The sequence below is a fragment of the Parasteatoda tepidariorum genome, chromosome 8 (genome assembly GCF_982258835.1).
Source record: "Parasteatoda tepidariorum strain Cologne lab strain chromosome 8, Ptep-v5.0, whole genome shotgun sequence".
NCBI classification, from domain to species: domain Eukaryota; kingdom Metazoa; phylum Arthropoda; class Arachnida; order Araneae; family Theridiidae; genus Parasteatoda; species Parasteatoda tepidariorum.
Window position 1 is genome coordinate 78,184,086 of NC_141762.1, and position 14,117 is coordinate 78,198,202.

A 14,117-nucleotide genomic window follows, 5' to 3' on the forward strand; every position below is an offset into this window, starting at 1 on the left:
TGGTTTGCCCTAGTGACTTCGAGCTATGCTTTTCTTTAAATTGCTCCTGTTCTGTCATTTTTTCACATTTTCTCCTGCAATTAGCCTTAAAGTTGCCAAAATTGAAGGTATTGATGCAGAAAGCGAGAGGTTTTCTAAATTGTTTTGAACTGCAACAGGTTTAAACGTTTTGATATGCACTGTGAATTTTAATCACTCAGAATTATTTGTTTTTTGAATTCGTTTAATTAACAATATATTCGTTGATAAATGTTTTTAAACAGATAAAAAGTATTTTTTTTTTCATCCAGATAAAAGTATTTTTTTTAAAAGTATTAAACAACCTTAAAATTTTGATTTGTATAAAATGTACATTAAAAAATTTTTACTTTGTATTTTCCTCATAAACAATCATTCAATACAATTTTTTAAATAAATCATTTAAATTTTGAAAGTTTTATTTCTTGTTATGCATTTAAAAGATAAACTAAACATTTCTTTTAAAAAAATGAGAATTTTTTAATAAAAAACTGTTGTTATGGTACAATGAATAATTTAATTTGAGAAATAGGCGTTAGCTTTAATTAAATCCTTTACATTTTGTTGTTTTACATTAGTGTACATATGTGTTTAAAACAAATACATATATTGATGGTACTAGTAAGTGATGATCTATTGAAAGTCTATCTATAATATTTTATACCAGTGCCTCCAACAGTCTTATGTTATTTGTGATGTCTGTATTATCTTAACTCAGCGATGCCTGCAATATGTGTTATTATTGTGGACCAAAGTTTATGATATATCCCTACTGAGCTTACAATAAAAATCACTATTAAAGCAAAGTATTGTTACCTTTCCTATCAAACTTTTCTTCTTTGCTAGCATATTCGCTTTTTTAATAGTAGTTCTTAAAAAATTGTGTTAGTTTTTCAAAGGTAGTCTTAAGCTATATTTTGCATGATCTTGTATTACTTATAAAACTGTATCCTATATTATTTGTTTATAAAAGCTTTGGTTTTTAACTTTGCCAAAAAAAGAAAATAATAATAATAGTGTCTTTATTTATCTATGAAAAAATAATTCTACCCTTGTAAATAAGAATTTTTCTTTAAGTAGATTTGATTATATTCCTTCCAACTATTTCTCAAAACTTGTAGAGAATAATTATAAATAAAGTTGATAATTTCAAAATTTATGATTAAGAAATATGAAGAAAATAGGGTTCTTATCTTTATTGATTGCTGTAAAAATCAACTAACTATTATTGATGCCAGTGATTCTTTACTAATTATGGTAATAGTTATTAGTAATATGGTAATAAGTATCAAATCTATGTGTACTTATCGTTTTTTTACAGTCCTAGCAAGATATTATCAGAAAGAGTATTTAGAAATATTAAAGAAATTGAAAATGTTTTAAAAAGGAAAGACTTGAAGTAACTTGTAATTAAAAATGGCTGTAAAAACACCTAGTGTTATCTATATAATGTAACTCTATGCTGAAGAAATCAGTTACTTAAGCCTTAATAAAGGCTTTTTGTGTGGCTTGATAAATGATGTTGACAAATTTGGTTTGTTGACATAGCAATAACAATGATAGATCTTTACACTGTTGTGACATTTTCAATTTTTAAACTATAAATATATATATCGTGATAAGTAAGCATAAGTGAATGCCTTTGTATCATATTGTATCTCTTTCTCAGTTTCAGCAACTAATATTTATTATACGTACATTAACTTATTATAATATAACTAAATTACAACCACTTAGTTATTTTATCATTACTTTTATTTTCCTTCAAAAATGGGGCAACAAAATTTACAGTTTTTAATATATCATATAAGAGATTTTTTGCATTACTGTTAGATGTGATTTTTATGCAGAAGTATCTAAAATTGCATTAAATTATTCTGTTCTACTTTTTTAAATGGTTTAAATTTTTTAAGGGAAGACGATAGTTTTGTAAATTTCCATATAATTTAATATAGTTTTTTGGGGGGGTGGGAGTGCATTTTAGAATGTACGAGAATAAAAAATATGCTTTCCATAATTTCGATCCAATCTGCAACTTCTTATTCTAAACAATCCATCTTGCTCTACTTTTAGAATTTTGATGTAAATAATTGTTTTTTATTTGCTTGAAACTCTAGATTTTGCCAGTTATAAGAAGTAAGTAATAATTATCTTAATTGTCTTACTCTTCTGAGTATTTGATATTTTAAAGGAGCACTAATGTTAGTGAAAACATTTTTTCAGAATATGAAAATTTAAAATACCTAAAATCATTTAGTGATAATGTTTATTTTTTAAATTTGTAAAAAAAAAAAAAAAAACCTGCTTACTTTTATTTGGTTATAAATATTTTTATGGAAGGAAATTGAGCATTATTATTATTTGTATAATACAGTAGAGTCCTAATGGTCTGAGTCTGGTTTCGCTTAATCGGAGTGCTTTACTTGTATGTTTTTATGCTTTACTTTGGAAGAAAAATTTATGCAAGATTCGTAATTTAAAATAATATAAAGCGTAGGGCTCAAAAAGCGTATTCGACAAATAAATAGAAATCTTCCTACAAATGTATATTTTAAAAGTTGAGTAAAAGTACTTAAGCAGTATCATTAATGACAGTAAATAAGTGATTCTTATAATCACTTATGATGACAAGTTGAATATGCTTTTAATCACTGTTACTTAATTTTCATTCATGGATGAAGTGATTATTGTTATTTTCTCTGCTTGTCAATATCTTTTGAGACTTAAATTACTAGGTCTTCATCCAATCAGGATCAGAGAAATATTGCATACTCTATTCAGGAATTTTAACAGATTATACTGTTTCAATTCTGCGATCAGCTGTTTTAGAAAAACAAGTGTTAGACCTTTGTTTTTAGAGTTATGAAAATATTTTGGTTTTTGTGTCTATATAGAATGTAGATCCCAACTCTAATTTTATCTGTTTAACTAAAAATCTAATGTAGACATTTGTACATTGAATAGTCTATCCATAATTACTAATTACATAGTTTTATCGCTATTAAATTTTGAGAAAAAATCCTTAATTTGGAAAATTACTTAGCAAATTTTTTCGTGACAAAAAAAGCAAATTATTTACTTACCTTTTTATTTTTAAGTCTTCATGTTGTCAAAAAAGGTTCCTTCATTGGAGTATTTTAATAATTTTAAAAAAGTTCAAAATTTAATTTAAAATGCAATGAGATAATTAGTCTTTCGACAGTATCACGAATAGCCATGTTTATTGAAGGAATTCAGAGACTTATTGATCAATTATATTTTGCACAATTGAAAAAGCATTAAAGAAATTTGAACTTCTATTTCTTGTACCAAATGCTTAACTCTTTATGGTCGTAATTTACTGATCAATCAGTTTGTTGAGATTGAGAAATCAGTGGTTAAGAGTTTTCATATGAACCCAAAGGGTTAAATATACTGATTATATCAGACATATAGTATCGGAAAGCAAAAGATTTTCATGCTATCTTCTTCAATATTATGCTATATCACACTGACACGTAAGATACATTTTTCAACTTCGTATAAAAGGACAATTTTTTTTTGTGAGATAAAATTACACAATCTGAGTTGGACTCTACTGTAATTTTAAAATGTGTAACTATTGTAAGTAATGTGAAATTAGTATAGTTGAACTTATGCATTTAGTGGAATTGTGATATCAAGCAGATTTTTTTCCCATTCTCTTTTGAATATTTGAAAATAATAGAATAGATATGTTAATTTTATTAGGTCTGCACATTCTCTATTTTTTAATGATAAAAAAAAATGTATATTATGAATATTTAATTAGAAAGATATTTATTTTTCAAAGATTTCACTTTTTCTATCTTCATTCTAAAGGCAGTTCTTATATATTTTTATCACTTAGAAGAAAGATATTTAATAGATCTGGAAGGATGTAGGAAGGGCTATCAATTTGTGCCAAAGAAATCGAAATTAGTAGGATAAGTAATTTTTCTTAAAACATTTACTTTAAAAAATTCATAATTTTGCCATAATTCTCGGTTTTGTTATGTATTGTGAGATATTAGAAAAATACTTGATTTTCCCTAAAAATGAGACCATTTGATTACAATTTATTTTACATGAATAGATTGGCCAAATTTCAGCAACCAGAAAAACGGGCATATTGACTTGTATCATCAAAATTTTAATATTTTCAGATTCAGTGTTATGTCGAAAATGACTAAGCTTTTAACTTTTGATTACCATGATTGTAAGGGAAAAAAATAGTGGTGATTGTTAATTGTATAACAAGTATCTTTAACAACAATAACTTTATTTACATAAAATGTTTTATTTTTTTCTGAAATTTAAAAAATATATATATTTTTCATGTTTGGTGAAGGAGGAAAGATGTAGTGGTAATAATATATGTAGAACACCTGAAAGTAAATATGCTGCCTTATTCAAATAAGTATGAAAATCTTCGGTGTTTCATGTGCTTCTTGAAAAATATTTTTCATGTGAACAAAGTATATGTGTATGTTCCATATTCTTATTTAAAATGCATATGTGTATGTTCTTAAATTTTAACCAGTATCCTTATTGCTGCTTAAATGAATAATGAACTAAGATATAGATGCAAATCTCTAATATCCCCACTTAAAAATGTATGTTACACTTACATACAAACACATGTTGTGGTATTTTTTGCCACATAAGTAGAAAATGTTTTATGATGCACTATCTGTAACAGAAAGTTACATTATCAATCAGATATCTTAAAATCTTTCTCAATTTTCTAAATAACTCTGACCTACAAACAATATTTATTAATGTTTCCAAAACCTAGAGTTTTGCAATTTATTGTTGCTTTGGCATGTTATAGATAAATGCAAAATATGTGTGTTACTGTTCTATTATGGCAAGATTGATATAGCTTTAAGCATTTAATAATTTGTAAATGAAGTTTTAAAAATGAAATGTAAAATATTCATAATTTTAAAAACTGTTCTGACCCTGGTTCGTCAAAGTGGTATAAACTCAGAAAATCCCAGTGGAATTTTCAGATTTGGCCCACTTGAAAAAACCCATTTTTATACCTACCTAGTGGGTTTTTACATGTTTTATTATTTCCAATAAATTTTCTTTCTAATTATCAAACCAAAATGCTTAGAAAACAAATGTTTAAAATTTATTATCTTTTTTTCATTCATTTCAAAAGCAAAAGTTAGTACATTGTGAGACATAAAATATTCTTGCATTGAAAAATACTAATGAAATTTCATTTGTTAACCTCAAAGTAAATTCTGTGTTTATTTATAATTTAAAACTAATCACATAACATAGTATGCTTTACATTTTGCATTCGTTTAGCAACTTTATCATTTTATCATTAAGTAACTCATTATACATTTAGAATTAGAAAAATGACTAAAATAATTCTCATAACCATTTCTTTTATTAATCAATTGAGTAATAATCAATAAGATAATAATGATAGAAAATTGGTCTAATCAGAGAAAATTAGAACAGGGCTTTAAAATAATAATATTTATAGCCGTTAAAAGGTGAAAAAAGTCTGAGTAGTTATACTGTATTTTTAATTTTCTTCTTCTTTTTATTGGTCAAATCGACAATGTTAAACATTGTTCTTTAAAGAGAGTTGTTTTTTTATTTAGTTTTTATATTTTGTTCTTATTTTATATGTGAATAAAATTTTATGCATTTAAAATGTAATGCTACTTCTTTTTAAACCATGTGATACTTTTTCTTATCGCTATCGAATTAATTTTAGTTTTATTATACTTATGAATAATTTAAATTATTTTATTGGATATTTTAAAGTAATTGAACACCTCGAGAATTATAGAGCTGTTGGTGCATATCATTCTAATCTTCATAATTTTTCTGCATCTAGATACATTTTTCTTGCATTCATTCGCGATATAAACATTAGTTATAGGACTTTTATACGGCTGTATATTTACTTTGAAATAACTGTAACAATTGTTTGCTACTATAAATTTCTAAAAAAATATTTTGTAAAGAAAAAAGCACTAATTTTTAATGTTATGCATCGTTGGGAGAGCTTTAAAAGCAGAATCTGATACATTTGAAAGTGGTTTTTTCAACAACTAGCTGAATACACATTGTTTGTACAGGGTTGAACAAAAAGTGTATGCAGTGCTGGACAATTGCTAAGGACAGACCATAAATGGTTAAATGCCTAGTGAAATGCCAGAATGTTAAGACATTTAAAAATAAGATAATTTATTGTGCTCTCATACCCAGGACGTTTGAAATGTGTTCTAGGAACAAAATAGTCGTTTTGTGCTGAAAATGAAAAAGTACATATACCATTTGTAGTCATGGAGTAAGATGTCAATACGTGGGTGGTGCAAGTCTTCAGATGGCGTCGCTTGCTTTGCACAACAGTACTCATCAGCTAATGTATTAATTTGTCCCATTCCTCTCTGTCAGTGCAACACCTCTCCTCCAAGGCATCCCACGCATTTCCAATGAGATTCAGATCTGGAGAACAAGCTGAGCATAAGAGGTGTTGAATATCCTTGCTCTGCGCACACTCCTCGACAACGACTGTTCTATGACATTTACGTTCTCGTCCATAAAAATAAATTACCGACAACACCACGGAACACGAGACAGCAGAATATCTTTAATGTAGCGTTTAATGTATCATTACTGTTTCCGTTGTATTTTAAAACCATTTGGCATCATTGTGTTTTGAGATTCTTGCAAACTGTGTATTTGATTACTTAATACTTGTGTTAATAAACTTATATAAGTAATAAACTTATGGAAAGAGGCCATATCAAGACTGCCAAAAAAGCGAGTTATTCAAAATCTAGCAACCATGTCACCTTTTTTAACAGCATATCTCTAAATAACTAAAACAAATTTTCACTTCAAACTCACCAGAATTACATAACATTAATATCTTATGAAATACAGCAGATTTGAGCTCAGAAATTATCTAATTTATTTCTTTTATTGAAAACAAAATTATCCGTTTGAAAATATAGCCTCGCAGAATAACATGTAGTAAGCAGCTGCAAACTTTCTAACCGGAACTAGAGCAGGCATACAGCTCGAGATTGTTATTGTTAACATTTCTACTGAAAATACCATCCATAGTATGTTTTAAAAGTTTTCATTGTGTTATATACTTTTGAATTAGTATAACTTTTTTTATTATTAATTTTTCAAAACGTAATTTAAAGTATTGTTTCTAAAAAGGACCTTTATATGTAAAAAAAATATGAGAGAAAATGAAAAATAAGTTGTATATAACATATAAAAAAAATAGTTTTCGAAAGGAGTAAATTGATACGCGGTCATTCGTATCCATTTTACTGTTCATAATTCGCGAACGCAATGACTTATAGGGGGCGTTGTTATTTGAGACGAATTCCTGCTAGTGAAAAAAAACAGGATCATCAGTTGCACTGGAGATTTCTTCAGTGTAGCATGGTAATGTTCCTTCTTTATTGTGGCTTATTAAATTTAAAAAAGGAAAATGTATGATATTCTTTCGTATGCAAGTGAAAACAAAATAGAATATCTTTTTTTAGAGAAGGAACATCCAAAACAAAACAGAAAATATTGTAATTAGAGTTAAAACCTAGTGCCTGAGAAATCGTTCTACTAAATTAGCGATCTAGTGTGAAAGGTCTGTTTAAATTTTACATTCCATACTTTTCAGTATCATATTACTTCAAACATTAAAATCATGCAAAAAGTTTATAGAAGCACATAATGTTATATCATTTAATTTTGCGAAAAAAGTTTTTTGATAACAATTTTTATCAAAAAAAATTTAAAGTTTCAATAAAAAATCATTATTTATAAACTAAAAAATGTAAAAGAAAGAATGCTTACGATAAAAAACGATTCTAAAAATTCCTCATGTTGAAATAAAAAACTTTCATAATGTTTCTTTTTTCTAGTCTTAAAGTTTTTTAATCAGATGTAGAAAACCATTCTGTAGAGAACTATCATAACTTTTGCTCTAATGATTTCACGTTCTCGGGCTCAATCTTATTGGTTCGGTGGGGTGACCTTTAACATGCTAATTAATTAGTGCAGATGATAATATTAATTAGTAAGTTACGAAATCAGACACAAAAACGTTCATTTTCTGAATAAACATACCTTTTTTTCGACGGATAAAGATTTATGGCCTCCAAAATATAGGGAGTAGCCTCAAACTGGGAAGTATGGTCTCAATAGTTTTTTTCTGGATAATAGTCCTAATTTTACTTTTTGCGTATTTCTCCATATCTCAAGAACTTCTTAGGAGATTAAAAAATGTTTGCACACAATTATAAAGTTCGTTTATCCAAGGATAATTCCATGCAAAATATAACTTTTGGTAAATATTTATTCTTATTTTTTATTGTTTTATATAATAACAGTAAAAAAAAAAAAAATTGAATTGTAAGATCTGCAATTTTTTACGTCATTTTAAGGAATGCAATTTTAAATGGCAAAATTGGGAGAATGGTTCCTGGGAAATTAAATTTTATAAATGCGACTTAATCAAAATTCGATTCACGGTGGTTCATTTATTTTGCGCTTTTTACACTGTACAACGAAACGCATTGACTTTTTTCTTTTCTTTCATTTAAAAACTGAAAATATGTTAATAAACTAACTAGTTAAATTGTTTGGTGTGTATAATTTTATATTTTCTTTAATTGTGGTGTTTAGCAAAATTAAGTTTAGCGGGAACGAAATAAATCACTGAAACTTTTAAGGGGGTCACAGTACCCTTGTAACAATTTTTTTAAATAAGGGTATAATCATTCATTTTGTTCATGCTCATTTAATTTATAATCTATAATTTATCTTCAAAAATAGTTAAACTGTTTAATTTTTTAAAAATTATTGAAAAAATTCAACGTTTTTAAATTCTTAAGGCTTTTTTATTTTAACATATTTTCAAAATTTTCTTTTCTTAGAGCTTACAATATTTATCTTTAACAAGTTTGTGCATTCATTTGTTGATATATCAATTAGAATATTTTTTATAGATTATTTTGTAAAAAAAGTGGAAAAAGAAGGTTAAAAATTCCTGTTAGGTATATGTAACATGCTGTAAAATTGTAATACCTTATAAAATGCTTATTCTATGCACAGTTTAAATAAGTGCATTATACTTAAGATAAAGAAGTCTACTTCAAAGCTTTATCTTTAATAGAAAAAAATCCTCAGAGATTTAATTAAGATTAAAACCCAAAATTATCATCTGTGAGAGAAAGCACTTTAAAGTCTGTCTTCTGAGCAATTTTCTGTATTAGGGCAATCTAGAATCATTCATAACTTTTTTTAAAATGCAGATAGAGAGATGATTTTTTTTCAGTGCATTTGAAATAGTTTGAAGTTTTATTATAAATAATAATTTTTTTCTCGATATTTTGGTCATTTTTTGGGTACTGTTATCCCTTAACGAAGAAACCTTATATGGAAAATGCAGATTTCCTTTAAAGAAAAATGCTCTTACTTAATAATTTCATCGTCGAAAAACTTTATATTGGCATTGTTGAGAACATTTATTGTCATGAGAGTGGAACTTTTTAGTTTTCTAAGGGTCGAATGACATGTATCCGTGTCAACAGCCCTTCACTCTCAATACCTGCTTATGTTCTGTGAAGGACATTTTCGCAAACGATTTTTACAATGATGTTCATTGTCAATTAGTTTTAAGGACTAACGAGACTTGATCCTTTGTTTGGTGAGAGGGATTTATTAGAAAAAATAAAATGACAACTTTAGTCGTATAAGTTTACGCAGCAAAAAGAGTCTGAACATTTTGAGAATCTCTTCATTCGTAAATGAATGTCTTTGTTCCTCGCTTATTATTGCATTTATTCGAACGATTTTTTCCCTCCTTTAGAATTTTTTTTTTTATTTCTTTTGTTGCGACCAAGAGATTTAATGGCAACGATACTAAGACACTTAATCTAGAGAAAGACGTTAATTCTTCGCTCTAAATCTCTTAGAATATTAATTATACTTTAGTAGTGAATTCTTTGTTCTCGAACGTATTTTGCTATTAGGCCATTAAACAAATAGAAGCGCAGAAAGAAAACTTCTTGCCATGGTTTTTACTGACACGAGTTCTGACTGAAGCGATTTCATTATTGTTTTATACGTAAGACGTGTAACTATAAAATTAAAAAAACTTCTACGAGCACACAACTCGTTTAGCCTTCTTTATCTGTTCTTACAGGGATATTAAATGTAAATTTTTAAGAAATGTAAGGCAAGATGTTACATATTGTCTCTGCTTCTTTACACATTTTCCACAATGCAATTTTATATTTAATTGATATGTTTTTATTTTTTCTGACAGATATCTGAATTTTGAAGTAAAATATGACAAAAAAGTTAAGGTATGTCGGTTGTAAAAGCCTATTACCTCTGTACCCATTACCATAGCACCTATTAATTACAACAATATTAGTAGTATCTAATACCATAATTAACTAAACATTTCAGTCGGCTATATTAATTTCATGGTTTTCATACGATGCCTCAAAATGGATAATTATCAAAGACTATTTGTTCATTATTTTAATTCACTTGCATTTAATATACAGGCTTGTTCAATGTGGGGAAAGAAATGAATATCCTGGATAACTGTTGATCTAATGATCGGATTTTTAAGAAATAGGGTTCAAATTCACGACGATGATCTCAAATACTGCAATTAATTAGTTCCAATTATATTTTGCGTTACAAAATAAGGCGTAAAAAATATTTTCTCTGAAAAAAAAAATTTCCCAACGGATTTGGATTCCTGATCCTCAAAATATTTGGGGTAAGCGCCATCAGGAAAATATTGTCCCACTAGTTTTTTGACATGTAAAATTACATTTTCTTGAAATGATGTAAAAATTTGCATACCTTACAATTCAAAAATTTTTCGACTACTATTAAATAAAATAGTAAATAATTTTAAAAATTATTTTTACGTGGAATTATCTTGGGATAAAAGAGCTTTATAATTTTGAGCAAAACCTTTTCAATTTGCTTAAAGAATTCTCGAGTTATGGTAAAATACGCAAAACTTTCTAATTAACATAAACGGGTCCGAAATTTCGATTGCTTTCCTGACCAAACTATTGGGAACGTATTTTTCAAATTACGGCTTCCCCAAATATTTTGAGTGTCAGGAATCGAAATCCGACGAAAAGAAAAGGTTTGTTTATTTAGAAAACGTACGTTTTTGTGACTGATTTCACAACTTAAAATATCGTCTGCACTAATTAATTAGCATATTTGAGGTCAATTCCGTAAAGCGTAAGTTTGCTTCCTAGTTCGTGAAAATTCGAACTTCAGATCAAAAGTTATTCTAATTGTTTCGTTTTATTTATTATTTGTACAAAAAAGCTTGTACTTTATACAAAGAGAGCAAAAAGCTTTTTTTAAATATAAACAAAGCAAAGTTTGAAACAATTCATAGCATAGCAGTTATTAAATCTTTTTTGTTGTATTAAATCTTGCTCATTGTTGCGAGATTTTTTGATCTTGATAAAAATGAGTAATTAATTCCCAAATTCGCAAATTTCTATGTGTCTACACACATCATTCAACAGCTATAGCAGGAATACCATGTAATTTTGACCCCAGGCAGACGACGATGTCAGCACCTGAGCTGCACCTCTCTCTTCCAATTTCTTCACCACTAACAAGAGAATTTTCAAATACGCCAGAAGTTGGAGTCGATTGCCAATATCTAACTCCAACTCCCGGCTCTCCACAAACGGAGTGAGCGACTCATTTATCTCCTACGCCACCGCAGTACTACCCCTTGCAAAAATTTAAGGTGATTTTGAGGTGTCAAAGATTATTTGAGGTTAATTTTAAGTTGACTTAAAAAAAACTTAAAATCAAATTTCCAAGGTTTATAATCAATGTGTATGAAGCTGTTTAATTCACACTTGAGATTGATAGAAATCTGCCTTAGAGCAACCAGTTTAGAGCGGTTTTTAAAGTGTAAATGTTATTTTTTTCTACATTTCAAAGAAATAATTGAGGTATGAATAAGTTCACCCGATTTCAACTAAAAGTATTGCTGGGCTATTATGAGGTTAATTTTGTTGCTAAACACAATCTCATTTTCTATCTCAACTCATTTTCTATTCTTTTTACACCTGTCCACAGCAAAACATCTTCAAAAACACCTTATTTTTTGCAAATGATGAGTCTAATGCAATTAATAACTTTTAAGAAATTGAAAATGAGATCTCAAACGCTCAATTTTCAATATTGACATTATACGCCATTTTCTTAATTATTTCTGGCTAGAGATGGATCAAACATAACCTCACAATTCTGAATAGTTCTTATGTTCTCATAGTATCCATTACATTAACAGAAAATATTAAATAAAAATTGCTATAGAAAGATGCATGTAAATTTTCTCACACGAGACTGACATACAGATTCATTAAAAAAAATCGCCTGCCCTTATGTGTATTAATTAATCATGCGATCGATAAATGTGCATCAAAAAAAGCTAAGCTATTCTTTGCGAGAAGAGAAATGCCGAATCACTGAACCGATTTTTTTAAAAAAATAATAAATAAATAAGAGGCGCATATTCTTAATAATGCTTATCTCAATCAAAAATTCTTTCAGAAAGTTCACATCCTGGGATTTAGTAGAATTCGTGGAAGCGAAACAACGGAAATTAACGAAAAAATAACATGGAAAACAAATTAAGCATCGTCAAGGGGAAAAAATCCTTATTCTTGAAAAAGACATATATTATGTAGAGTCTTATAAGTTTTTTTTTTTTTTTTTTCACCTGAAAATTATTTTTTTAATGTTTTCAGCTAATATTAGCACAAATTTCTAATTTTCTTCCAATTTAATTAGAAGTTTGATATTTATTAATAATCGATTTTTTAAATGGTGGTTAAAATTTTCTGTATAGGTCAATTTATTTTATTATTGTTTTTTATTATATGTAAAAGATGAAATAAAGACTAAATAATTTTTTGCTTTCTTACATTATTACTCAATTATACCTCAAGCTTTTTAACTATTTGTATTCAATATTGCTTTGTTTTTTTTTTAAAGGTTGTTCCGTCTCATTGTTAGAATACAAAAAATTGCCTCTTAATTTATTCTTATAAGAAATGTGCTAAAATTGTAGTTGAATAAGTTTGCGTAACATATTTAATCTAAAAAGATGCTTAAATATATTTTATATTTTTTTCCAGTACAGGATAATTTGGTTACCCAAAAAATGCTGGACTTGACATTTTATTTCTAGATTGGAGAGTATGATTACCCCGAAAAAGTGCCTACATATATATTTTTTTTTTTCACATTTTATTCCAGGTTTAGGTAATGTTTATTTACAGAAAAAGTACCATATATCTTGATTTTATTTCAAGATTGGATTATAATTGGTTAACAAAATGCGTGTAAATGTACCTTATATTTTATTCATAAATTGGGTTCCTATTTCCTTCATATAGAGTGGGAAAAAAATCTAACAAAAATAAAAATTAAATTTCTCAAATGGGATTTTGTTTGTTCTATCATCCTGAAATTTGGACATTTGCTACAAGGGAAATATTTTGCCCCAAATTCTAAAATTCGTTCGAAATTTTCATTTAATTAGTTTGGTAAAGCCGTATGAAAAATGGAATTTTTTTCATTACCTTAAAACTCTCCTTTGGTAAAAATTATAGATTGCAGACGATTTTCTTTCTTTCAAATATTTTAAAGATTACAACAGTGATATTTGTTAGCTTATAGCTGTCATTGAAAAAAATGAAATGAAAAAAAAGGAGTTTTTTGCAAGCTCTTTGATATTTAATGATTTTTTATTCGTTATGTGAGATAAACTCAATGATCAACATGAATATAATATCATTGGCGGATTACGACACCAAATTCGAATTTTTAAAGTTTTTTGAAAGCACATGCTTATTGTGTTTTTATAGTTATGTTTTTAAAACATAAAAAACTAAATAATTTAAAATCAGCTGTAATTGAAATAAAAAAATAATAATAATCTATGTGTTTAAAAGCAAAATTAAGGAGTAATAGAATTAATTTATCTAGGAGAAGCGTAAAAAATCGCCATACTTTAGTTCTGTTATTGGCGCCTA